This window comes from Hemicordylus capensis, chromosome 1, assembly GCF_027244095.1.
Source record: "Hemicordylus capensis ecotype Gifberg chromosome 1, rHemCap1.1.pri, whole genome shotgun sequence".
Taxonomy (NCBI): domain Eukaryota; kingdom Metazoa; phylum Chordata; class Lepidosauria; order Squamata; family Cordylidae; genus Hemicordylus; species Hemicordylus capensis.
Genome location: NC_069657.1, coordinates 17,567,230 through 17,591,677, shown reverse-complemented (window position 1 = coordinate 17,591,677; position 24,448 = coordinate 17,567,230). Strand labels below are relative to the sequence as shown.

At 47.6% G+C, this 24,448-nt stretch overlaps 1 protein-coding gene across 4 annotated transcripts in view; it reads left to right on the top strand.

The window, feature by feature from the left end:
* Window positions 1–4,607: 4,607 nt before the first annotated feature.
* Window positions 4,608–24,448, top strand: part of AKT1 (AKT serine/threonine kinase 1) — a 153,674-nt gene continuing 133,833 nt past the window's right edge. The window contains exon 1 of one of the 4 annotated variants that reach the window (XM_053282886.1): window positions 4,608–4,797. The gene's annotated coding sequence lies outside the window, so the exon portion shown is untranslated. Of the gene's footprint in view, window positions 5,098–5,301; window positions 5,399–24,448 lie in introns of those variants that run through there. The other 3 variants (XM_053282885.1, XM_053282888.1, XM_053282887.1) reach the window with 3 other exon arrangements.

Genomic DNA, 24,448 nt, shown 5'->3' with positions numbered 1-24,448 from the left:
CTAACATGAGCAGAGCTGAAATAAAATAATATTGGCAAATATAGAAATGAGAACCATGGGTTGTTCTGGTGGGATTTTTTGTTGATGTTTTTTAAAAGACATTTCTACTATTTAATTGGTTGCTTGCTGTTGACATTGATTAGATTTTGTACACTGCTATGAAACTTTACATGGATGGGAATCTTTAAAACAAACAAAAACAACAGTACATTTTTTAAGCAATTCCAAAATAAGTCTCATCAAACTCGAGGGGGCTTGCTCCCTAGAGAGTAGAGATGTGCATGAAAACATTTATTGCAGTTCAGTTCAAATTTGAGCTGAATTTGAATTGAACTGCTGGTCCGTGAACTCACCATCTGAACTCTGGGGAGTGTGTGCAGGACTACAGCCAGGGGTGAGTGACTCAGCAGTCCCTGGGGTCAGCTGCCTAACTCTGGGCTTTATAGGAATGCTGCCTGGGGTGGTCGCCCCATTGGGGGATAATGAGGGCGAGGGCCAGGCTGTTTGGCTCAGGAGCCCTCGTGGTCTGTGAAGGTGGGTGGGTATTTTAATTCGGCTTCTTTCTAAAATCCTGGGTGAGTTGAGTTTTAATGTGTCTATCTGGAGATGTGGAGACAGGGGATGTATCCACTGACTATAGGGCAGCTAGTCCAGTGGTGGTAGGGAATAGAAGTAATGTTGAGAGGTCAGCAGGCCGTTGTAGGGGAAAGGAGATCAGAAACTTAATTGCTGTTTCCCCCCTGGCTGTCCTGCTAGCTCTTTGACCTTGGAAAGCAATGCCAACCACCCAAAGAGCCTCGTCTTCCTCCTTTGTTGGCCCAGAATAAACCTGAAATCGTTCATGATCTGATTCTGGATGAAGGGGTCAATCTCGTATGTATTACAAAGACTTGGTTGGGGGAGGCTGGTGGCCTAGTCTGGTCTCAGCTTCTCCCTTCAGGGTACTCTGTTGAGGAGCAGGGGAAGGGACGTGGGCGGGGAGGTGGAGTGGCTGTGGTCTATAAGAATAATATCTCCCTTGCCAGAATCCCTGTCAAAGTGTCAGACTATATTGAATATGTGTACCTAAGTGTGGGGACCAGGGATAGACTGGGACTTCTGTTGATATACCAATCGCCCTGCTGCCCAACGGAGTCCCTAACTGAGCTGATGAACTTGGTCTCAGGTTTGTGGTCTCCCAGGCTTGTGGTGCTCGGAGACTTCAGTGTCCACTTTGGGACCAATTTGTCCAGAGTGGCTCACGAGTTCATAGTGGCCATGACAATTATGGGCCTATCCCAAGTGGTCTTGGGACCAACACATATTGCTGATCACAATCTGTCTTGATCAGAGTGATCTGGTCTTTCACTATGAACAGGGTCATGTTCCGTGGGTGGGGACTCTAGTGATTTCCCCATTGTGATGGACAGACCATCATCTGGTTAAGGTAGGACTCATGACCACGTCCCACTTCCGCAGGGGCAGAGCGCCCATTAGGATGGTCTGCCCAAGAAGGTTACTAGATCCTATAGGATTCCAGGAAGCCTTGGAGAGATTTAGTGTTGGCTCTGCTGGTGACCCTGTCGACACTCTGGTGGAGAATTAGAATAATCAACTCACCAGGGCAGTGGATACGATCACTCCTAAGCGTCCTCTCTGACCCGCTTCGAAATTGGCCTCTTGGAATACAGAACTACAGGGGCTGAAGCGGCAAGGTAGACAACTAGAGTGCAAGTGGAGGAAGACTCGACTTGAATCTGACAGATTATTACATAGAGAGCATTTGAACATCTATGCTCAGGTGATACATGCGGCAAAGAAGTGATTCTTTTCCTCCCGTATTGTGTCTGCAAGTTCACGTCCGGCGGAGTTGTTCAGAGTTGAGAAGCTAATGTGCACTCCTTCCTCCTTGAATCAGTACTTGGAAGCAACAATTACTCGCTGTGACCTTTTTAAATGAGTTTTTTTGTGGACAAAACCTCTCTTATTCGGGCTGACTTTAATTCAAACTCCACAATTGTTACAGAGTCTGATGCCGAGGTGTCCAGCAGCTCCCCTTATGTGATGACCCTGGATCAGTTTCAGTTCGTGACCACTGAGGGTGTGGACAAGCTGTTTGGAATGGTTCAGCCTACTACCTGCCCCTCTTGATCCTTGCCCGGCATGGCTTATAAAATCTGGCAAGGAAGCTGTTGTAGAGGGCCTGGTAGAGATCATAATGCTTCTCTGAGGGGGGCCAGGATGCCTCCTTGTCTTAAGGAGGCAATCATTAGACCACTTCTGAAGAAGCCTGCCTTGGATCCCTCAGAGTTAAGCAATTACAGGCCTGTCTCCAATCTTCCATGGCTGGGCAAGGTGATTGAGAAGGTGGTGGCCTCCCAGCTCCAGACAGTCTTGGAGGAAACTGGTCATCTAGATCCATTTCAAACTGGCTTTTGGGTGGGCTATGGGGCGTGGTGACTGCCTTGGTTGGCCTGATGGATGATCTCCAATTGAGAATTGACAGAGGGAGTGTGACTCTGTTGGTCCTTTTAGATCTCCTGGTGACTTTCGATACTATTAACCATAGTATCCTTCTGGAATGTCTGAGGGGGCTGGGGGTGGGAGGCAGTGCTTTACAGTGGTTCTGCTCCTACCTCATGGGCAGATTCCAGATGGTGTCTCTTGGAGAATGTTGTTCTTCAAAATCTGAACTTTTGTATAGTGTCCTTCAGGACTCCATATGGTCTCCGATGTTGTTTAACATCTACATGAAACCGCTGGGAGAGATCATCAGGAGATTTGGTGAAGGGTGTTATCAGTATGTTGACACCCAAATCTATTTCTCCATGTCAACATCATCGGGAGAAGGCATAACCTCCCTAAATGCCTACCTGGAGGCAGTAATGGGCTGGATGAGGGATAACAAACTGAGGCTGAATCCAGGTGAAACAGAGGTATTTATTGGGCAGGGTTGGAACTTGGGAGATGATTTTGATCTGCCTGTTCTGGATGGGGTCACACTTCCCCAGAAGGAACAGGTACGCAGTCTGGGGATGTTTCTGCATCCGAAACTCTCCCTGGTATCCCAAGTTGAGGCGGTGGCCAGAGGTGCTTTTTATCAGCTACAGCTGATCCGCCAGCTGCGTCTGTTTCTTGAGATGAACAATCTCAAAATAGTAGTACATATGCCAGTAACCTCTAGGCTGGATTACTGTAATGCGCTCTATGTGGGGCTGCCTTTGTACGTAGTCTGGAAACTGCAGTTGGTTCAGAATGCGGCATCCAGGTTGGTCTCTGGGTCATCTAGGAGAGACCACATTACTCCGGTGTTGAAAGAACTACACTGGCTGCTGATACGTTTCCGGGCAAACTACAAGGTGCTGGTCACTACCTATAAAACCCTAAACAGCTCAGGCCCTGGGTATTTAAGATAACGTCTTCTTCACCATGAGCCCCACCGCCTGTTAAGATCACCTGGAGAGGTTTGTCTGCGGGTGCCGCCAACATGCCCGGCGGCTAGTTAGGAATGGGCCTTCTCCGTTGGACTTTGGAATGCAAGTGGGCCACTGTGCAAAACAGGATGCTGGACTAGATGGGCCTTGGGCCTGATCCAGCAGGGCTGTTCTTATGTTCTCCCTGTTGAGATAAGACCCTCCCCAACTCTGGCAACTTTTAAAAGGGCACTGAATGGACATTTATTCACCCAGGCTTTTAATTAGATCTATGGAAATTAGATCTAAGAAAAAAAGGGGGGGATCCTTTTTTCCTCCCCCCCTTTTAAGACTGGGTTTTAAATGTTTTTAAATGTTTAATGTTTTAAATTATTGTAATTGTCAAACGATTTGATGTTTTAAATTTTAATTGTAAACTGCCCAGAGATGCAAGTTTTGGGTGGTATAGAAATGCAATAAATAAATAAATAAGAATTTAAGTCACACTAAACTTGAATCTGAGAATGATCTTCTGCTTTTCTTGGGCATGATGTCATTTTGTTATTATTGATCTGATTATTGAGTGTTAAAAACCTGTTTAGAACAATAACAAAATATGATTATATTCAGATTTTTTTCTAAAAAACTACAAAAAGTTTTTAAACTTTGACTGAGCATATTCTGGTGTAAAAAGCAGTGCATTCTGCACCTGATTCCGCTAATTCAAGTGGCAGGATTGTGTATGCAAAATTTGGTATCTGTAGGTCATCAGTAAGTATCACACAAACTCTTCAAAATACGTAATAGGTGTATGTATTTATATGTACGTGTATAAAACTAAACATTTCACATATACTCTCTCTTAAAGCCTAACCCCCTCTTTATCTGTTTATTAATTATATTTGTACCCCGCCCCAAACTTCCCCCTGTGGGCGGTTTACAGCAGCATAAACCAATTAAAAGAGGAATTAAAACCTTAAACCAATTTAAAACCGCAAGTCTAGTTAAAAAGCTTGGGTGAATAAATGTGCCTTTTAGAGACTTTTTTTAAAGAGTGGCCAGAGATGGGGAGGCTCTTCTTCCAGCCGCGAGGCGCGCGCATTTGCCACTGGGTCGCTGTTCCTCCGCCTCCCGCCCCCCACGTTCCCTCCCACTGCGGTCCAGATGACAGCCCACATTCCATCCCCGCGCCTCACGTGCTCATCCCCCCCCCCGCCCCGCTTTACCCGGGAGAAGTAACATTGGGCATGGAAACCGCTGGGCTCGGAGGCTGCCGGGCGGGCGGTAGGACCCCGCGGGCGCCCCTGGGAAGAGACCGGAGAGTGTTGTGCGAGTGAGTCAAAGAAGGGAAAGGAAGGGAAGCCGCCGGAGGAGCAGCCGGGGAGCCAGAGCAGCGGCAGCGCAGGTAGCTCCGGTGCTCGGCCGGCCAACCACCCACCCTCGCTCGCTGCTCTCTGCCCGGGAAGCGCGGCCGGAGCAGCCGCTACGAGCGCGCTGCCTGGCTGCCTCCCGCCGCCGCCGCCTCTCCATTCATCGCCGCCGAGACAGGCGGGAGCTCAATGGGCTGATTCCCTGCGAGACCAGCAGGAGGAGGAGGCGGAGGAGCAGGACGAGGCATCCGCAAGTAGAGCCCGCCGCCGCCGCTTAGGCCTCGGCTCCGGCCAGCCGCCGCTCCCCTCCCGAGCCTCCCTCCGGCTCCAGGCATGTAAGTGACCCGCCGCGCCGCTCGGGGGCATGGCCGGGGCTGCAGAGGGAGAGGGGCGGGAGGGGAGCTGCCGCGGCGGCGGGGCCTGCTCAGCTCTGGTCGGCTGGCCGCGCTCCTCGCTGCAGCGGCTGGAGCGCCTTCTTCGCGCGCGCGCTGCTGCGCCGCGGCTCCTCCTTTGCTTCCTTTTCTTTCTTTCTCCTCCCTGCCTGCTCCGGGGGCGCCCGCAGACCAAGCCGGGCGGAGTGGCCGCCTCCTCGGCGGCGGCGGCGGCTGCTGCTCCCCCAGGCCTTGTCTCCGTCAGGTTGGTTCTCTCCCCCTCTGCTTTGGAGTGCACTGCAGGGGTGGCGGCGGCGGCTGCAGGCTCCCCAGGATGGGCTTCTACGCTGCTGCCGCCGCCGCCCCCGGGCGCCAGGCTTTGGCATGCTTGCTCCGAAAGGGGAGAAGTCAGCCCGGGGGGGGGTGTCTCTGTGCACGGCCCCCCCCCCGCCGCCGCAGCAAGGGGCTTGGGTCCTCCTCGACGCGCAGCCTTTGCAACCCCTTTGAGTGCTCTGAGCTCCTGGGTGGGCTCCTGCTGCCACCCCGGCGCTTGCCATGCCTTCGCTCCCTTGCCTTTCTCTCTTCCTCCCTCTCCCTCCCTGCGTCGTGTTTGTTTACCTCCTGGCTTCCCGGTGTGCCGGCCGCAGCTGCGGGAGGAGGAAGGACAGTCTGGATCTGTGTGCCCTTCCGAGGCAGTTGGGTCCCTGCCCTCGCCACAGGCAGTGCAAAAGGGTAGATCGGCTTTTAAGGGTGTGCCTGAAGGGGAAGCCCCGCATTTCTGCACACACCGCTCCGCCAACTCCGTCCAGCCAGGCTCCTGGCCCATCGTCTCTCGAGATCCCCCGTCCCCATTTTCTTTTGATTTGCCAGCCCGGAGGTAAGGCGGATTTCTGCCTGGAAGGCCATAGAACCGCGGCGCACACCTGGAGGTTTTTTGGGGGGCAGCTCTGCTTAACGTCCTAAGGGAAGTCTGCCAGAGCCCGGATTGGCTGAGGGTGCACTGGAGAGTGCGCGCGCTGCGGTTAAACAGCTAGGTTTCCCCTTCTCAAAAAACTTTGCGAATATCTTTTAAAAACAAATGCGAAAGCATGAGAGTGGGGGTGTAATGTTTGTGTTGAATAGTTTCACATTCACTGGGAAATGCAGTGTTATGTGTGTCCTTGGACAGAGTGTAGGGTGTGGGTGTTGATACCCTTGTGAAATATGTCGATACATTTTGAAGAGTATACTGTATTTATTATTATTTATTTATTTTTACATTGTATATCCCATTCTTCCTCCAAGGAGCCCAGAGCGGTGTACTGCATACTTAAGTTTCTCCTGACAACAATCCGGTGAAGTAGGTTAGGCTGCAAGAGGTGACTGGCCCAGAGTCACCCAGTCACTTTCATGGCTGAGTGGGGATTTGAACTCTAACCACTACACTACGCTTGCTCTCCCCTGATTTACCTGAATCCAAGACTAGGTTTTTTTCTAAGTTCTTTGGTAGTAGTAATCGGAGGTCGTCTTAAATTAGGAGCCCTTTCTTCTGGGGTACATACAGGTGTAACCTGTTGTGATGAACCCCTGTTTTGTCACACCTGTATTTAACCTCTTATTTTTTTAAGGGGGTGAGCTTAAATTCAGAGTTGTCTTCTATTGGGGTAAATATGGTAGCTGCTTACCCTTAGCTCACTATATATATTGGGGTAATCCCTACTGATTTCCACAGAACTTACTGTTGCATATACTATAAACTCATTACTGGATCTCCGTCGGAGAGCATTATATGTTGTGTGCAGACCATTCTGACAACCTCTCTGTAGGTATCTGCTTAGATAAACCTAATGTAGGGACCAGGTAACCATGCATGTGGCAGGCTGCAGAAAGTACAACGGTGATAAGCAAAAAATTCTGCCGGCTTGACTCAGTGGCTGCGTGTTTTACATGTTACGCTTGTCCATGGCACTGTGTTTTTGAAGAAGGTCAGAGCAGCTGGCTTGGAGGGGGAGAGAAAGTATTGTGCGAACAGGGAATGATTGCTGTCAAGTCCTTGTTGGTGTTCTTGCCTAGGTGAGTCTGTCTTTGCCTCTCCCCTGCCCTGAGAATCCAAAGAGCAGCTCTCTTATTGCACCTTATTTATTTAATTTTTGGTGCTTTCCAAAGTATGGGAGGCCGGGAGGACCCTGCCCCCGTGGAACTTGTATGCTATGATTCAAAACAGTGGTGATAACAGAGGAATGGGAAGGAGGCGGGGCAGATAGGGAAAGAATATGCATCTATTTCAGTTATGCAGGGGTGTGTGTGTGTGTGTGCAGACTGTGATGCAGACTTTTGAGTCTGCAGAAATGCAGATTTCCAACCCCCCACCCCACCCACCTTCTCCTCAGTTCCCCTCCCCCTTGTTTGTCAGGTTAATGATCGCCACTGTATTTGTTTACAGATAAATGTGTTTGATGGGCTCCGTTGCTAGTAGAACATAGCTTTTAACTTCCTACTTTGATAGTTTAATTAAGTTATCTTGGGCTAACTGTATTTTGAATGCATAAAACATTTATGCCAGAAATTTTTGCTTTTTGAGTAGTACTTTAGATGAATTAAGTCAAGCAAGTAAAGTAAAACTTAAATACAATTAAGTAACACATATATCGTGAAACAACTGGGAAGTGTGGAAACATTCTGCGATAAAAGGTACAGAATTCAGAAATAAGTGTGCTTAGGATGTGCTTAGAACCAGGGGAAAACAGCCAGATTATATTATTCTATCTATTCAAAACATTTATACACTGCCCAAAATGCAAGTCTCTGGGCGGTTTGCAACAAAATAATAAAAACAGATAAAAAGATTAAAATATTAAAACAATTACAATTTAAAATGTTACAACTATTAAACACACAATTAAAACAATATCTAATTAAAAGCTTGAGTGAGCAAATGTGTCTTAACTGCCTTTTTTAAAGTTGTAAGAGATGGGGAGGCTCTTTTTTCAGCAGGAAGTGTGTTCCAAAGCCTCGGGGCAGCAAGAGAGAAGGCCCAGACGAGCCGGTGGCAACTACAAACAAGATCTTATTAAGATCACTGGCCCATCTAGTGCAGAACTGTCTACTCTTGAGTGGCAGTGGCTCCAAGATTTCAGATGGGTGGTCTTTTCACAGCCCTACGTGGAGATCACCACTTTTCAGAGTCATGGTTCTCTTTGTATTTAGCAGGGGGTGAGCAACTGGCCCTGTCCAACCCTAGCACAGCATCCCTCCAGTGGCTGTTGCTGGTTTCTATCTTGTGTTTCTTTTTAGATTGTGAGCCCTTTGGGTACAGTGGACTATCTTCTTACTATTCTTTTTTCTATGAAAACCACTTTAAGAACTTGTTCACTGAAAAATGCTGTATAAATAGCAGCAGTAGATGCTGCAGGGGATTGAACTTGAGAACTTCTGCATGCAAAGCAGGTGCTACACTCCTAAGATACAGCCCCTCCCCTGCACCTCTCATGCATGTGCGCGCGCACACACACACACACACACACACCTGTCTTGAATGAGATGACTTTCCTCATTTACTTTAGTGGGAAGGTACACATGATTGCCACATGGAACTGCATGGAAAAGCTTGTTCATCGAGGGTAAGGGGACTCTTTCTCTAAAGGCTGGCTTGTTTACACTCCTGGCTAAGGTGTGGAAATAGAGTTCAAATGACATAGCATGCATTTCGGTGGTGAATGGCGCAAATGCATTTTCAGTACTTGAAATTGACTGCACTGCATCAAAGCTGTGTACCAGGGCTGCACAACTTTGGCCCTGCAGCTGTTTTTGGACTACAACTCTCGTCATCCCTGATTGATCACTGTGACTGGGGATGAAGGCAGTTGTAGTATAATAGCTGCAGGGCCAAAGTTGTGTGGCACTGCTGTGTACTACTTATAAGCGAACCAGCCCTTAACATTTTGTTTTGTCCAAGTTGTATTTGCAAGATGTTTATGTTATGAGAAAATTGTTAGGAGAAACACTAGCGAATTTTTCTGGACTTGGCCTAATATTGAGCTGGAATTCAGGTTTAAGTACTTTAATGCTCATCACATAAGAGTGCCTGAATTCTGTTGGACTGTGTTTCCCCATATGAATCTGCCAGGGCCCTCCGTTCCACATCTTGGGATCTGCTGACTATCCTGCCATTGACTGATGTCTGGTTGACAGTGCTAGAGACAGGGCCTTTTAGGTTGTGGCCCGTCATCTTTGGAATGTTCTATTAGATAAGCTTTGCCACACTCACTTCCTCAGGACTTTCAAGAAACGTTTGGAAACCCAACTTCAGAGAGGATTTTAGTGTTTTGTTCATTCCAGTAGGTTCTTAGCTGTAAATCTGTTTTAAAGTGGGTCTAGTTCTTAACTGAAATAGATTAATTTTATGTGGTGGTGTTTTTGTGAACCTCCCTGAGCAGTACTGTACTGTGGAAGGGGGAGAATATAAATAAATCTTCTCTGGCTCAGATTAATTTCTAACCCCCACCCATGCAGTTTGGGAGTTTGCAAAGGAGAGCTTGGAGGACTGGGTGGGTAAGTGACTTTTGAATGTTGGATTGACTTGGAAAATAAGCAGAAGTATGTCCAAAAAAAAGTTGGATATAGTTCTTCCTTTCATCAGAGCCAGTCCAGTGTGAGCAGAGAGGAGCTTGCCCATCTGTGGTAACTACTTTAGAATTAAACATTTTAAGATTTGCCTCTCAATGCTCCCCCCCCCTTTGGAAATAAAATGAATATGATGTAACTAGTTCGACCAGCTCAGAGCATTTGCGCACTAGTACTGTATTGCTCTTCACTCCTCCACCACAGCCCCCTCACCACTGTTCTCTCTAAGGTGCGTGTGTGCACACACGCACCAAATCCCAGGTTCTCGAGCAGAAGATTCTGGTGGGTGTGCAGTCTCTGTTGTGCCCGCCACCCCGTTTTTTGCCAATTCCCCCTCCCCCTTCGCAAGCTGGGTTGCTGCCAGGCAGGAGTCTCTCTCAGCCCTGTCTTGGAGATGCCAGGGAGGGAACTTGGAACCTTCTGCTCTTCCCAGAGAGGCTCCATCCCTTAAGGGGAATATCTTGCAGTGCTCACATGTAGTCTCCCATTCAAATGCAACTATGGTGGACCGTGCTTAGCTAAGGGGACAAGTCATGCTTGCTACCACAAGACCAGCTCTCCCCTCCATCACGTCCTCCATCTCTGAGCTATGGTTCCTTCTACAAGTTACAACTAAGAAGCTCTGATACCCACAGGGAGCTTAACATGCATTGGGATTTCCAGATATTCTTCTATGAACTTTAGAGTTGGAAGGGTCCTTGGCGGTCTCATAGTCTATCTCAGTCTAGCAGGGTCATTATTGGTCTAGTTCAGAGCTGGGCAAACCCGGCCCTCCAACTGCTGTTGAACTACAACTCCTATCATCCCCAGCTGGTCCCACACTGGTCTTTGCCCACCCTGGTCTAGCTGGACTAGTGGTCTAAATCCTCATAAGGCAGCCTTGTCCTTAACCATTTCCCTGGTTGCCATGGGTGATCTGGAACTTCTTTGTTTGGAGGGAAGGCAGTGATACTTTGGGGGCACATGTCTTACTTTTAAAAAAACGTGTTTGCTGCAGTTGTTTCAAATGGCACCCAAAAGCATTGAGAAGAACAATTGCATTAGCTGCACGCTGCTGATCTTTTTCTTTTTTCTTTTAGTTTTGAATAAAGGAACAGAGGAGAGCTGGTCTTGTGGTAGCAAGCATGACTTGTCCCTTTAGCTAAGCAGGGTCCATCCTGGTTGCATATGAAAGGGAGATTAGAAGTGTGAGCACTGTAAGATATTCCCCTCAGGGGATGGAGCCGCTCTGGGAAGAGCAGAAGGTTCCAAGTTCCTTCCCTGGAATCTCCAAGATAGGGCTGAGAGAGATTCCTGCCTGCAACCTTGGAGAAGCCGCTGCCGATCTGGGTAGACAATTCTGAGCTAGATGGGCCCATGGTCTGACTCCATATATGGCAGCTTCCTTTGCTCCTAAATCTGGCTAGGAACATAGGAAATGGCCCGATAGTGAGTCAGACCCTTGGTCCATCTAGCTCAGTATTGTCTGTACTGACTGGCAGTGACTCTCTGGGTTTAAAATAAAATAAAATAAAATAATACAATTTCAGGCAGGCGCCTTCCCTAACCCCACTTGAAGATGCCGGGGATTGAACCTGAGACTTTCTGCATTCAAAGCAGATGCCGGACCCCTGAGCTGCAGACCCATCCCCATAATTTTCTCGTTCTAGAGGTTTTAAAAATTTTATTTGAAAGAGAGACCACCCTAGAAAATAATGCCCCCAGGTTCATGGTGCAGGTGAGTACATTTGGAGGGGTGGGGGGAGGGCTTGATTTAGGGCAGGCTTCCCCAAACTGCGGCCCTCCAGATGTTGCTGAACTACAACTTCCAGCATACCCAGCCACAAAAAATTGTGTGTAGGGATGCTGGGAGTTGTAGTTCAGCAACATCTGGAGGGCCGCAGTTTGGGGAAGCCTGCTTTAGGGACTTGCTGAGAAGACAAAGAGAAGCTGCTTTATACCAAGTCAGACCATTGGTCTGTCGAGCTCAGTATTGTCTACTCTGACTGGCAGGAGCTTCTCTAAGGTTACAGGCAGGAGTCTCTCTCAGCCCTGCTGGAGTGGCCAGGGGATGGACCTGGGGCTTTCTGCATGCAAGCATGCAGGTGCTCTTCCGATGGACCCCCTAACCTAAGGGGAATGTCTGACGGTGCTCACATGTAGCCTCCCATCCAAATGCAATCCAGGGTGCATCCTGCTTAGCAAAGGGGACCATTCGTGCTGGCTGCCACAAGACCAGCTCATCCCATAGTATAATCTTGCACGTTAACATTACAGCAAAAAGTTATGAGCACTTTTTGCAGAGTTTGGAAAGTTCGTTCCTTCCTGGCTCTCATTTGGAGAATGGGACAGAAGTGCCTGTTTGCTATCTAGCTTCCTCCAGGGCTTGCAGCTTGGAGCTCGGGGGGGGGGGGGGCGCTTGTAAGGGATGCTCCATACTCGTGCTTCTGCCATACCAGTTGTCATCTGCTGGTGCGTCGGGCTTTTCGAGGGGGCTGCCACGATCCAGTTGAGTTTTCCGAGCTGCGGCTTGGAGCGCGGCGGTGGCAGGCTGGCCGGCACTCGGAGTCTGCCCTGGTGCCTCTGCAACACCTCCAGAGGGCCGCTGCAGTGCTGGCGTCATGCCGTGGTTTGCGATGTGCTGGAACAGCACTTGCTCTGCTCTGTCCTCGGCGTGCATATGCTGGCACTGCAAGTTAATCCTAGCTGCACTTCAAGGCATTAACATACCACTGAAGTCCATAGGATAGTCTTGCATCTCGATGCACACAAGGCTGGTTTCCGCCTCTTGTGTCTTCCGTCACATTTTCCCACTGCTCCCTTCCTTTTTTTTGCCAGACAGTTTTCCCCTCTCCCTCCAGAGGCCCTCTTTCCAAGGCATGCTTGTTCGCTTTGCCGTGTCTCGGCTCTCCTGGCTCTGTCCTTTCAGCTCGTGGTCCGTCTTCGGCCTTGTCCTGTTGGAACCGCATTAAAAGCTGTTCTACAAGACCCGGCGCTGCACATGCTGCAGAATGAGGTGGGGATGCCGCGGTAGAGTGGACTGTACTATTTCAGACTGTAGGTGAGTGGGTGAGCCTCTTAAAAAGTCCTTGTAAAAACAACCACCCAACAACTTGCTTTGTGTGATGAACCAGCCTATAAGAGAAACGGCTTTGCTTAAACCTCTTTTTCTAGCTAGTTTTCCACATGCAGGAAGTTCTTAAAAATGTGGGGGAGCATTCAGAAGTGTAACCTCCACCTGGAGAAGTGGTACAGCCCAGATTCATTCTGACACCTCATTCAGTGTAATGGACCTGTTGTAGATGTGATTCTGGGCACTAAAAAATGTGCACATTCCCATTACCTAGTCCCATTGCTGCACAATTTTGGCCTGCCTGCAGATGTTGAACTATAAGTCCCATTGTACCTGGCTGTTGTCCACTGGGGACTATGGGAGTTGTAGTCTAAAAACTGAAGCCCTGCTTTATCTGCACATGGTTCTATGCACTTAGTGTTTGTATTTAAACCCAGTTGCTATTTCGTATACAGGCTTAGCGCACCAGTGTGGCATGTGCTCAGACCACAGATCCGTGAGCTGTTAATGTTGAACACAATAGAATTGTAGAATTTTTGATCAGGGATTTCCTTCTAATGTCTAGTCCTGTAGTTTCAACCAGAGATGTGAGGTTTTTTGGCAAGCCTGGAATTGAATAGAGCCATCTGGGTGAGGCGGCATAACAATCGAATTAATAAATAAATTGGAACACTTTCTGGGGAAATATTTAAGAAAATGTTTCTCATTTGCATACAACTTGCATTATAAAAAAAACCTCAAACTTTTTCTGTGCATATTTTTCTGATGACCTTTGGTAGAATACAGGAGGGGTTTACCATTGCTATCTCTCACGCAGCATGAGATGATGCCTTTCAGCATCTTCCTATATCGCTGCTGCCCAATATAGGTGTTTCTCATAGTCTGGGAAACATACCAGTGGGGATTCGCATCAGCAATCTCTGGCTTGCTAGTCAAGTCATTTCCCCATTGAACAGAAATAGTTGATGGGGAGAAATCAATAAAACCACTTAATGTGGTTTAAACGTTATACTGAAATGAATTCAAAGCTTTATGTGCAAGGTTTTTTAAAATTGGAATACTTACAGATCAACAGAAACACATACATACTCGCTCACACACTTCCTAGGGATAATTGCGTGGAAAACTATTAATTACAACTTGGCAATTGCCATGCCCAATATTGTACTGGCATCCATTAATTGTTCCTAATGAATTTCATGAAGCAATGAATTTTTAGGAATGGAAAAATCCACAGAAAATTGAAGCATGGGGAAATTTGCTTGGAAGTCTTTCTATTTCCAAAACATTTCCACCCCACATCTTTGATTTCAACCCGTTGCTTGCCTAGCCCTGCCCTGGGGAGCAACCGAGGACTGGTCTGCTCCTCCTTCTGTGTGACAGCCCTTCCTCTCTGCTGTGACCATTCTTCATAAGACTTGGCTTCCATATCTCCCACCGTCCTTGTTCTCCTTCTTGGAATTTGTTTCAGTTTATAGCCGTCCTTAAAAAGTGATGCCCAGAATGGGACACAGTGTTCCAAGTGAGGTCTGATCAGTGGCATAGTGATCTTGCTGGTGGCTCGTGGCCTGATTTTTGGGGAGGCATTCTTCTGGCGCACTGCTCGCCTGCTTCAGCCCCCCACCACTGGTCTCCGCAGCCCTCACCACCACTGGGTGGATGTGCATGCATCGTTTTGGTGGGGTGGGGAGCAGTACCTTCAAGCATGAGTAAAGCCGGTCCTTACCAGCTCTGCCACCCCCCCACTGTGTTTCCTGGTGTGGTGCTGGACCACTCAGAAGCCTGCGTCCGTGTGTCCCACTGCTGCACACAGTCTGCTGGGTGCAGCACCGCAGCTGCGTGCAGACTTCTAAGTGGCGCAGCGGTGCACTAGGAAGTGTGATGGAGGTGGCAGAGGAACAGGTAAGGATCAGCTCTACTTGGGCTTAAAGGTACTGCTCCATGCCCTGCCAAAACGAGTCGGTGGGCTGAGCTGAATCGATTCGTGCACATCCCTAGTTGCCACGAGCTTGCCTTTCTTTGCCTCTTATTTTTACTGTGGTGACATCACAGCCTCAGTGCCTGTTATCGTTGGGATGGACTCATGCTGGGACAGTGACGTTGTACCGTGTCATGGCTGACAAAGGGAGGCAAGCCAGTGGCGGGTGGGTGGGAAGCCACGGAGGCAGGCAGTGGGTGAGCATGGCAGCTCCCTGTGTGCAGAGCACATGTTTGCTCACTTGTAGATCTGCCCCTGAATCTGACTAGTGCATTGGCAGAACTTGTCTGAAACACCTAGAACCTGTCTGCTGAAACATGATAGCAAGTGCATGGAATTTCAAGTGGGGTAGAGCTCTTTTCAAGCTTGAGATCATGTTTAAGCCAGGCCTTGAAAATTGGCTCTAGTTATTTATTTATTTATTACATTTCTATTCCGCCAAAAACAAATCTCTCCTGACAATTTAAAGAAAAAAATAAAATAATAAACCACCGATTAAAACCAAACCATTAGAACGAGTTAAAATAATATAGCAGCAGCAACAGTAAAACTCACCTACAGCTGATCAAAGGCTTGGTTAAACATGTGTGTCTTGAGAGCTCTTTTATAGGCTTCCAGAAATGGTAAAGCTCTTACAACTTCAGGGAGTTCATTCCAGAGTCTTGGGGTGGCTATGGAAAAGCCTTGACCCTGAGTTGCCACCAGACAAACTGGTGGCAACCACAGCTCGATATCACCAGAAGAACTTAATAAGCGGTGGGGATCCTGAAGCAGGAGGTGCTCTCTTAAAATACCCTGGGCCCAAGATGTTTAGGGCTTTATAGGTAATCACCAGCACTTTATATTTTACTTGGAAATGTATGGGCAGCTAGTATAATGCTTTTAAAATAGGAGTCATATGGTATCTTCAGTTTGTCCAGGAGACCAACTTGGTTGCTGTGTTTTGTACCAGCTGAAGTTTCTGGACTGTATATAAAGGCAGCCCCACATAGAGCACATTGCTGTAGTCAAGGCTGGAGGTCACCAGCCCATGTACCACTGTTTTTAGGTCATTCTCCAGAAATGGCTGTAGCTGGCTTATCGGTTTAAGCTGATAAAAAGCACCTCTGGCCGCCGCCTCAACCTGAGGAACTGGAGAGACAGAGATGTGGTACTAGTAGTCCCCTGCTAACTGAGCAAAGAGCATCTTTTTAAAGTAGTGATTCATTTTATTGAGCAGAAGGAGAGCAACTGGCCCTATCCATCCCCAGCACAGCATCCCTCTAGTGGCTGTTGCTGGTGTCTGTCTTATGTTTCTCTTTTAGGCCACATTCAGACATCGCAGGAACTGGCTTGCAGTTAACATTCTAAACTGGGGATCGTGTCGCAGACAATCCCCCATTCCCAGTTTGGGAAACTCCAGAGGCAGGTTAGAGTTTCCCCTCCCACTCTCTGGTCCTCCAAGCTTGGTTCTGCCCTCTTGTACAGCTGTGCTGGCCAAGCTGTGGGTACAGCTCCAGGAAATGGCTCACAAGGATGGGGGGTTCTACAGGTCCACCGCATCCAGCACAGACCTAACAGTGTTGCTACAAGGATCGCAGACTTCAAGCAGTGCTCCCCGGTAGTGCTGCTGGCCAGGGGCGTAGCAAGGTTGGAGTGGGCCCAGAGACAAGGTTTTAAAATGGGCCCCCCCTCACTGAAGCTCAGCTCATGAAGTAAAGAAATCTTAAATGAGGCTGAATAGTGGGAACGAAAAGCATAGTAAAAAAAAAAAAAAAAAAAATTATGCACACACACACACACTCTATCTATCTATCTATCTATCTATCTATCTATCTATCTATAACCTATGTGCCTATGTGCAAAAAAAAAAAAGTGTAATGTGTAGTATAGCTCCAGGTCTTAACACCCACATCAATTTTGGAGGATGGATACAACTGAAGGAAGCCCCGGCGGGTGTGGGGCCTGGGGAGTCAGTCATGTGACTTGTCTCTGGGGGGGGGCCCAAGGCAGTGGGCCCCCAGACAACTGCCTCCCCTTGCCCTATTATAGTTAACGCCCCTGCTGCTGGCCCTTTAATTATAAGAGCAGCAGGGCCTGGTGTGCCTGTTGGCAAGCAGAGAAAGTAGGAAGTATGCAGGAAGGGGCATGGGGTTCAGTCAGAGAACACACCATGGAGTGCTGGGTAAGCCCTAGAGCGTCACAGCACGAAACTGGAGTTACAGGTTTGCTGGTAATCTGTAACTCCAGTTTTGTGCAATGTCTGAATGCAGCCTACAACTCTGGGCCCTTTGTGGGGAGGTGGCCATTTTATTGTATCTGTGTAAACCGCTTTGGGAACCTTCATTGAAAAATGGTATATAAATATTCGTCGTATTCATATGCATACTTCCAGACTACATAGCTGATCCTTCTGAGGAAGTGTGACCCCTTGCAGAACAGGCAACTCTAACCCATCTCCTGAGTTTCAAACCCCCCACTAGGGGTGTGCACGGATGGTCTGGCACCGAACTGATCCACCTTGAACCGGTCCAGTTCAGAAGTTCCATCCTGGACTGAACTGGGGGGCGGTTCAGTCTGTGATCAAGTTGAACCAAGCCTGGTTCAGCACTGAATGGATGGCTAGGAGAGCAACGACAGAGGTAGTTTAAAAGGTGTTCCTACTGTCCAGCATGGCTGCAGGCGCCACCACTCCCCCACCACCGACACAGCCCAAATACGAAGCGTGCATGATCCTCCCTCTTTTACCAAGCCTCCCGCACAATGGTGGCTCAGTTCCACCCTCCACAGATGTGCGCGGGCCAGAACCGAGCTGCCACCATGTGGGTGGTTTGATACGGGCTGTGCCGGGGGTAAGAAGAACTTCTTAACTACCTCTCTCGCACTACCTCTCTCACCGCCCGCCCTCCGCTGCCCCTTCACAGGAGCCGGGACCCCTACCCCTTGAATTCTAAAGGGAAATCTTAGCTGGATTCCTCTTTACAAGTATTAACCGTCAAACTGGTTCAGTCAAGTGGACTGGCCTGGCTCGTTGGTTCGATCAGACTGGTTCGGCAGCACACAGTGTGGCTTGAATTCTATTCAAATTTGAGCCAAACTGCATTTTTTGGTTTGTGCACACGCCTAACCCCCACCCCCAATGAGTACATATCTTCCTTGGATTCAGTTTCAATCTGTTCTCTCTCATCCAGCCCATTACCACATACCACCAGGCATTTCAAGAAGTTATGACATTCCCTGGTGAAGATGACATGGAGAAATAGATGTTATGTTGTCAGCGTACTGGTAACACCATGCACCAGATCTTCTAATGATCTCGTTCAGCAGTTTCATGTAGATGTTGAAAAGCATTGGAGACAGTAGGGAGCCTTGTGGGACGCCACACAAAAGCTCCTGTTTAGAGGAGCAGTAGTATCCAATAAAAATGTGCAGAACTGGTTCAATGGCGAACCAGTCCGTTTCAAGCCATTTCATCTACCCAACAGGTCAAGCTGATGGGTTCAACTGAACCAGTTCGGGGATCTGCAGTTTGATCTGAATTCGGTCTGAACTGCGCCAACCTGTCCGTGCCTACCACTAGTCTCCAAATTATACCATCTGAAATTTCCCCAAGAGAAAGGAGCAGAACCACTGTAAAACAGTACCCCCACTCCCAATCCCCACAGATGATCCAGAAGAGTATCATGGTCAGTGATATCAAAAGCTACTCGTAGATCCAAAAGGAACAACAGAGTCACACTCCTTTTGTTGAGTCCCAGTTGGAAATCATCCATCAGGCTGACCAAGGCTGTCTTAACCCCATCGCCACCCAGAAGCTGGGTTGAAATGTGTCCAGATAATCTGTTTCCTCCAAGACTGTCTGGAGCTGGAACTGACAAACATGTCATTTGTAGCAGCAACAAAAATTGAGGAATGAGTATATGGGCTGGTGTTATCTCCTCACTCTTAGATCTGGTGGATTGTCCTAAGTGGGTGGTGTAGCGTAATGGCTAAGAGAGTGAGCTACCAGTCAGGTAGTCTGTGGTTGACATTTTGTCTCTGCTTATCAGGTGGTCTTAAGAAAGCTGTTCCCTTGGGGTCTCAACTCCCATCTGCAATATGAGAATAATAAAAGCTGTTCCTACACTACAAGGTTGTGGGAAGGATTGCAGCAAGATGAGCCCCTCTGCTTGTAACCTCCCCACCTGAAGGGAAGTGGGGTTGCACCTGGAGACCATCTCCTCCAATTGCCATGCTTTGGATGTTAATGGAAGAAGGGTGTTTCTTCCTGTGATGGAGGCAAATGCACTGATTGAATGTGGTGGGCCCTGAGAAGAAGGCTAGTGATGTACTTTGAACACTCTGAAGTGCTATACAAATGCCAGGTCAACTTTTTTCTTTCTTGAAAATGTACATCCTGCTCAAAATAAAACTATATATTTGTGGTGAACTATAAACATAGTCAGAATTCAGCACAAAACAAGTAAAAAGCTGCTGCAGCAATTGCAAAACATTCCAATATAGGAGCAGATAAGAGAGTAATCAATAAAAGGGGGCATTAACCTCTCAAAGCAGTAGAGAAAACACAGAAAACCAACACTCCTCACCAACTGGAAGCCAACCTAACTGCCTGCCTCCCAGAGTATTGACACTTTTTGTTGCCTGGCCCTCCTCCTCACCTGAACCATGCACTCCTAATCATTGCCATATCCACGTGCACTACAGACGCTCTTCTAGTTCTATCTGGAATGGCTGATTTAGTTGAATGGCAGTGGGGGCCTTCCCTGATCGTTGGCTGGCATCCGGAGTAATGAACTGCTTGCGGAATGAACAGATTTTCGATCGCGCAAGGCGTTAGCTTAGTTGTGCTAAAAACAGGGATGTGCACGAGAGCAAGTTACTATTGAAACATGCTGCAGCAGTGCGACTTGCATAACTGCAGACATGCTTACAGTAGCACAACCCAAGTCTGGAATTCAACCTTAGTGCTACTAGCTAGTAGGCATGCACGTGAATGGCTTGTGCAGGTGGGGAACCAAATGGTTCCCTTAAAAAGCAGATAAGCGGGTCCTTACCTGTTCCGCTGCCACTCCGATGCTTTTCCGGGCGTGGTGCATGCTCTGCCAAAGGCTGCACGTGGCTGTGGTGCTGTTCCCTGAAGCCTGTGCGCCTGGTGTCAGCATACACATGGCCGCTGCACATGCACAGTGCATGCAGACGGTGCGTGCAGGATCTGCTTACCTTTATTTTAAGGGAACCACTCCCTGCCCCTCCAAACTGGTTCCCAAAGGAGGCGCTGAACTGTTTCTTGCACATCCCTACTAGCTAGTGCAGTTTTGCACCAGTGTAAAGTCCTTCTGCAAGCAGTGAGTTGATCTGGACGTCATCTACATAGCTTATGGAATTAGCAACTGCACTCTTCAGAGCGTTGGATTTGCCCAAAGGAATTCAGCCTTGCCCCTACCAGCTGCCAGCCCAGAAGCGGTGTGGGTATGAGTCTTGCTAGTAATTTAGCTTTGCCAAGATGTGGCAGCTCCAGTGGGCATGTTCACTCGACTGCCGGCCAGTCTGTAAGCTGGGAATGTGTCAGTAACATGATGGTGTTTAGGATCACGCACTCTCAGCGGGCATGACATCTGAACCTGCCCAAGTCGGATTCCTGACATTTGCTGCAAAAAATTCCTGACATTTGCTGCAAAATTTGCTGCATTTGAAGTTGGGTGAAGAGCGTTGGAAATCTGGTGCACGAACCAGACTTGGGTGGGTTCAGACGTCACACCTACTTAAGGTACAAGGCCCCTAACTGAAATTCTAAAGCTCCATTCAGACTCCTCCAAGTTTAGCCAGATCATGCCTGTCCGTAGCATTCTAAAAACAGTAGTTAAGAAGGCATTGACAAAAGGTAAGCCCTGAGCTGCCCCCCCTGCCCCTGCCCCACCATAATTCTAGCGGTGGAGGATTCTGGCCTGTCATTTTCCATTGTCTTCACGAAGCAGGTCTCCAGTAAAACCAGCTGCTGATGCAAGGGATTTGGAGGATAAAGAGGTGACAATGCAGTCTGTACAGGTTACTAGTCTACAACTCGCCCCACCCCCCGCAAAAAGCCTATCTCCTTGCATATGCTTGTGGCTTTCTTTTGGGGAATAAAAGAAAATAACTCATTTTTGGGACCCTTGGGTTTAGTCAGTGGGAGGCAATTTTTCTTTTGTTTTTTGTTTTAATCATTTTTTTATATCCCGCTCTTCCTCCAAGGAGCCCAGAGTGGTGTACGACATACGGAAGTTTCTCCTCACAACAACCCTGTAAAGTAGGTTAGGCTGAGAGAGAAGTGACTGGCCCAGAGTCACCCAGCTAGTCTCATGGCTGAATGGGGATTTGAACTCGGGTCTCCTCGGTCCTAGTCCAGCACTCTAACCACTACACCACGCTGGCTCTCAGTTGTCACCTGGCACCACTGAGTTCCTGTTTGTTTATAAACCTGTTGTAATGGGGAGAAGAGAATTCTTCAAAGTCAGTGTTTATAACAATTCTTCCATGTTGTAGTTTGCTTTGGGGATGTTGGGAATTGGAATTTGGCGGGGGTTGTAAGGAATGACTAAGGAAGTTACACAAATTGCCATTTTTAGTTTATGGTTTTTTAATAGCTTAAATGAACATAAATAACAATAATCCAGTGGTTCCAATTATTAAGCTTGCTCTCTTGATAGAACAGCTTATTGAGACTTCTGCGAACAGGACATAGGTCAACATATAGGAAGCTGCCTCATACTGAGTCAGACTATTGGTTCATCTGGCTTAGTACGGTCTGCTCTGACTGGTAGCAGTTCTCCAAGGTTACAGGCAGGAGTCTCTCCCCGCCCTGCCTGGAGATGCCAGGGATCTAGTCTGGGACCCTCTGCATGCAAAGCCCAGCAACTGAGATAAGACCATTTCTCCAGTGTTCCAGTGCTTGTGTTGATACTAGTGACTTCGATGGATCAATGGTCTGACTTTGTATGGGACAGCTTCCTAGGTTCCTGTGTTCAATAAGGAGAAGACCAGTTTGCCTAATTTGTGGGAAGACCACATTGGTGCACTTAGTACTAGTTTGCGCTACAGTTCTTTCTTGCACTGTATGGTAAGATCCAATCACCGTAAGGTTGGAGTGGACCCTGGGGCAAAAAGTGAAGATGGGCCTCTTTTCTTTTTTGCAGCAAATGCACTCTAGCCCAGGTTTGTGGTGGAATGTATATATACTGAGAGGATGCTTATTTGGCGTCGGGTGGCGTGTGTGTGTGTAAGCTCATTAGGTCCAGGGTTCAAAATTACCTAGCTGCACCTCTAATCTAGGGCTCTTCAACTTCAGCCCTACAGTAGTTGTTGGACTACAACTTCCATCATCCCCACCCAGAGTGACCAGTAGTCAGTCTACGAGGGAGTTATAGTCCAACAGCTGTTGGAGGGCCAAAGTTATGCACCCTTGGTCTAATTGGACTGTATTAAATACGAGCATTGCAGACCAGCTGATGTGAATGCTGCAAATGTAGTGTAGCATTGTGCTGAATGTTTGCCAACTTAGAGTTTGGGGTCCAAAGTTTTTGTTTGTGTGGTAGAAACGTCTCCCAAAAGGAGTTACTTTGCAAATATTCATCCTTTTTCATGAAAAAGAGATACCCAAATGGATCTGTTGATTGCCACTTTGATACCATTTCCCTACCCCAACCCCATGCTGCTTCTGCTTCTTGATTTAGTCATATGTGTCATCCTGCCCAATGGAGAACCCCGTAGTGGATGGAATTGGGTTGCAGGATTAAATTACAACCACTCCCGTCCATTCAGGCTGTGATGAGTATGGAATGAATGAATGAATGAATAATTAATTAATTAATTAATTAATTGAAAGAAATACTCAGAAATCTTCTTAAGGACTGCTGAAGAATCCTGGAAGAAGGTGGTGTGTTTTGATGCTGTGGAAATTGTTTGCAAAAACTGTGGTGCTTCAGTCCTATTAAGATGTAGAGAAATACAGATGACACCAATTTGCTAGTTTTGAAGACCGGTTAAGTGATGGATTAAACTGTCTAGAAAAACCGTTTGACTATTCAGCCTTGGAAGTTTTCAAGGGAGGATTGAATTGTCATCTTCTGTGCATGGGCTAAGAGTCTGAGCTAAGAGTCTAAGAGTCTGAGCTTTGATTTTCACCACTATGGTGTGAGTTTATGAGAGTTGGCCTTGCTCCCCTTAGTTGTGGACCTTCATCTATAATATGGAGATACAGGAGAACCTCATTACTCGTGGGGGTTCTGTTCCTCGCCTACTACTGCGAGAAACGGAACCATGAGTAACGAGGCATTACAGCAATGGGAAAGGGGGTTAGGTTACAGGGTGGAGGGAAAACACCAAAGAGGGCTACAAAACTTACTGTGGTGTGCTCCACGGGGGTCTGCATATGTCCAGGAATGTCCCCCAAATGAGTAAATGCCCCCCAACATCACGGGAAAGTCTGGTTTTTGGGGGGATGAGCCACAAAATGGCTCTTTCTATCTCCTTCTGGGCTTTTTTAGACAAAATGGTGACTGGAAGTAATCTCCGTGGTCACTACCTGCCCTCTAGGAACCGTGGATATGGGGGGTTTAAGCCGTCCATATCCATGGATACTGGAAACGGGTGTCTACCTGACACCCTGTGGATACGTGGAACCATGAATAGTGGTTCCGTGAATAGTGAGGTCCTACTGTATCAACTCTGGACTCTCATGGGGGGAGGGGCGTGTTGTAAGGATGACAGAAAAAACGTGTGAAGCACTTCGGAAAATCACTATATAAATATTAAGTATTTTTATTATACCAAAAAGGAGGATATTTTCATTAGCTTAAAACAGAGGTGGCCAGCGGGTAACCTTGGGCCAGAATCCAGTGGCTGAAGCAACTTTGACACCTCCCAGTGGACCAGTCAAACCTGAGCCAGTTTTGGAAGGGCGATATAAAAATTGAATGAATGAATAAATAAATAAACAAGGTGACCAAAAAACTGCTCATGGTTTCACTTGAAAGGATAAGACTCAATGATATAGTGTGTGTGTGTGTGTGTGTGTGTGTGTGTGTGTGTGTGTGTGTGTTGTATCAATGTAATGGTATTTCTGCTCACTTGCATTCTAGAAAGGCAAAGGAGAACTACCAACTTGGCTCTTGAGTAAATTTAGCAGTCAAGGCTCTCTTCGAATTTTAGGTCCTTCAGTGGTTTACTGGGATGCTAGCTTCTCAAGTGGATTACACAGGTTTAAATGAGTGGACTATAATTTCCCACCCATAGAAGATTTGCCAACTGTCTTGCCCTTCATTTCTCTTATAGGGATGTCACCCTTCCCTTCCATGTGTTTTCTGCAGAGGGTTAGGAAAGCATATTTCTGAACAAAGGGCCCAAGGATGTACGGAGCAGTGTTCACTCTAACAAGGATTCCCAGATGTTGTTGACTACCACTCCCAGAATTCCCAACCAAGGGCCACTGCAGCTGGGGATGCTGGGAATTGTAGTCAACAACATCTGGGAATCCCTGTTAGAGGGAACGGTGGTAAGGAGGTTTTTAGTTTAATTTTATGGATTTAAAACATTTACATTTCCTTTGTTAAAATTGCTACTACCTTCTGCTGTCAGAGTATAACAGGTTGCACCATAAATAGATAGGTACCACCTTAAGTGGCACATCGGGGAAAATGCTTGCCTAGCAAGCAAAAGGTTGCTGGTTC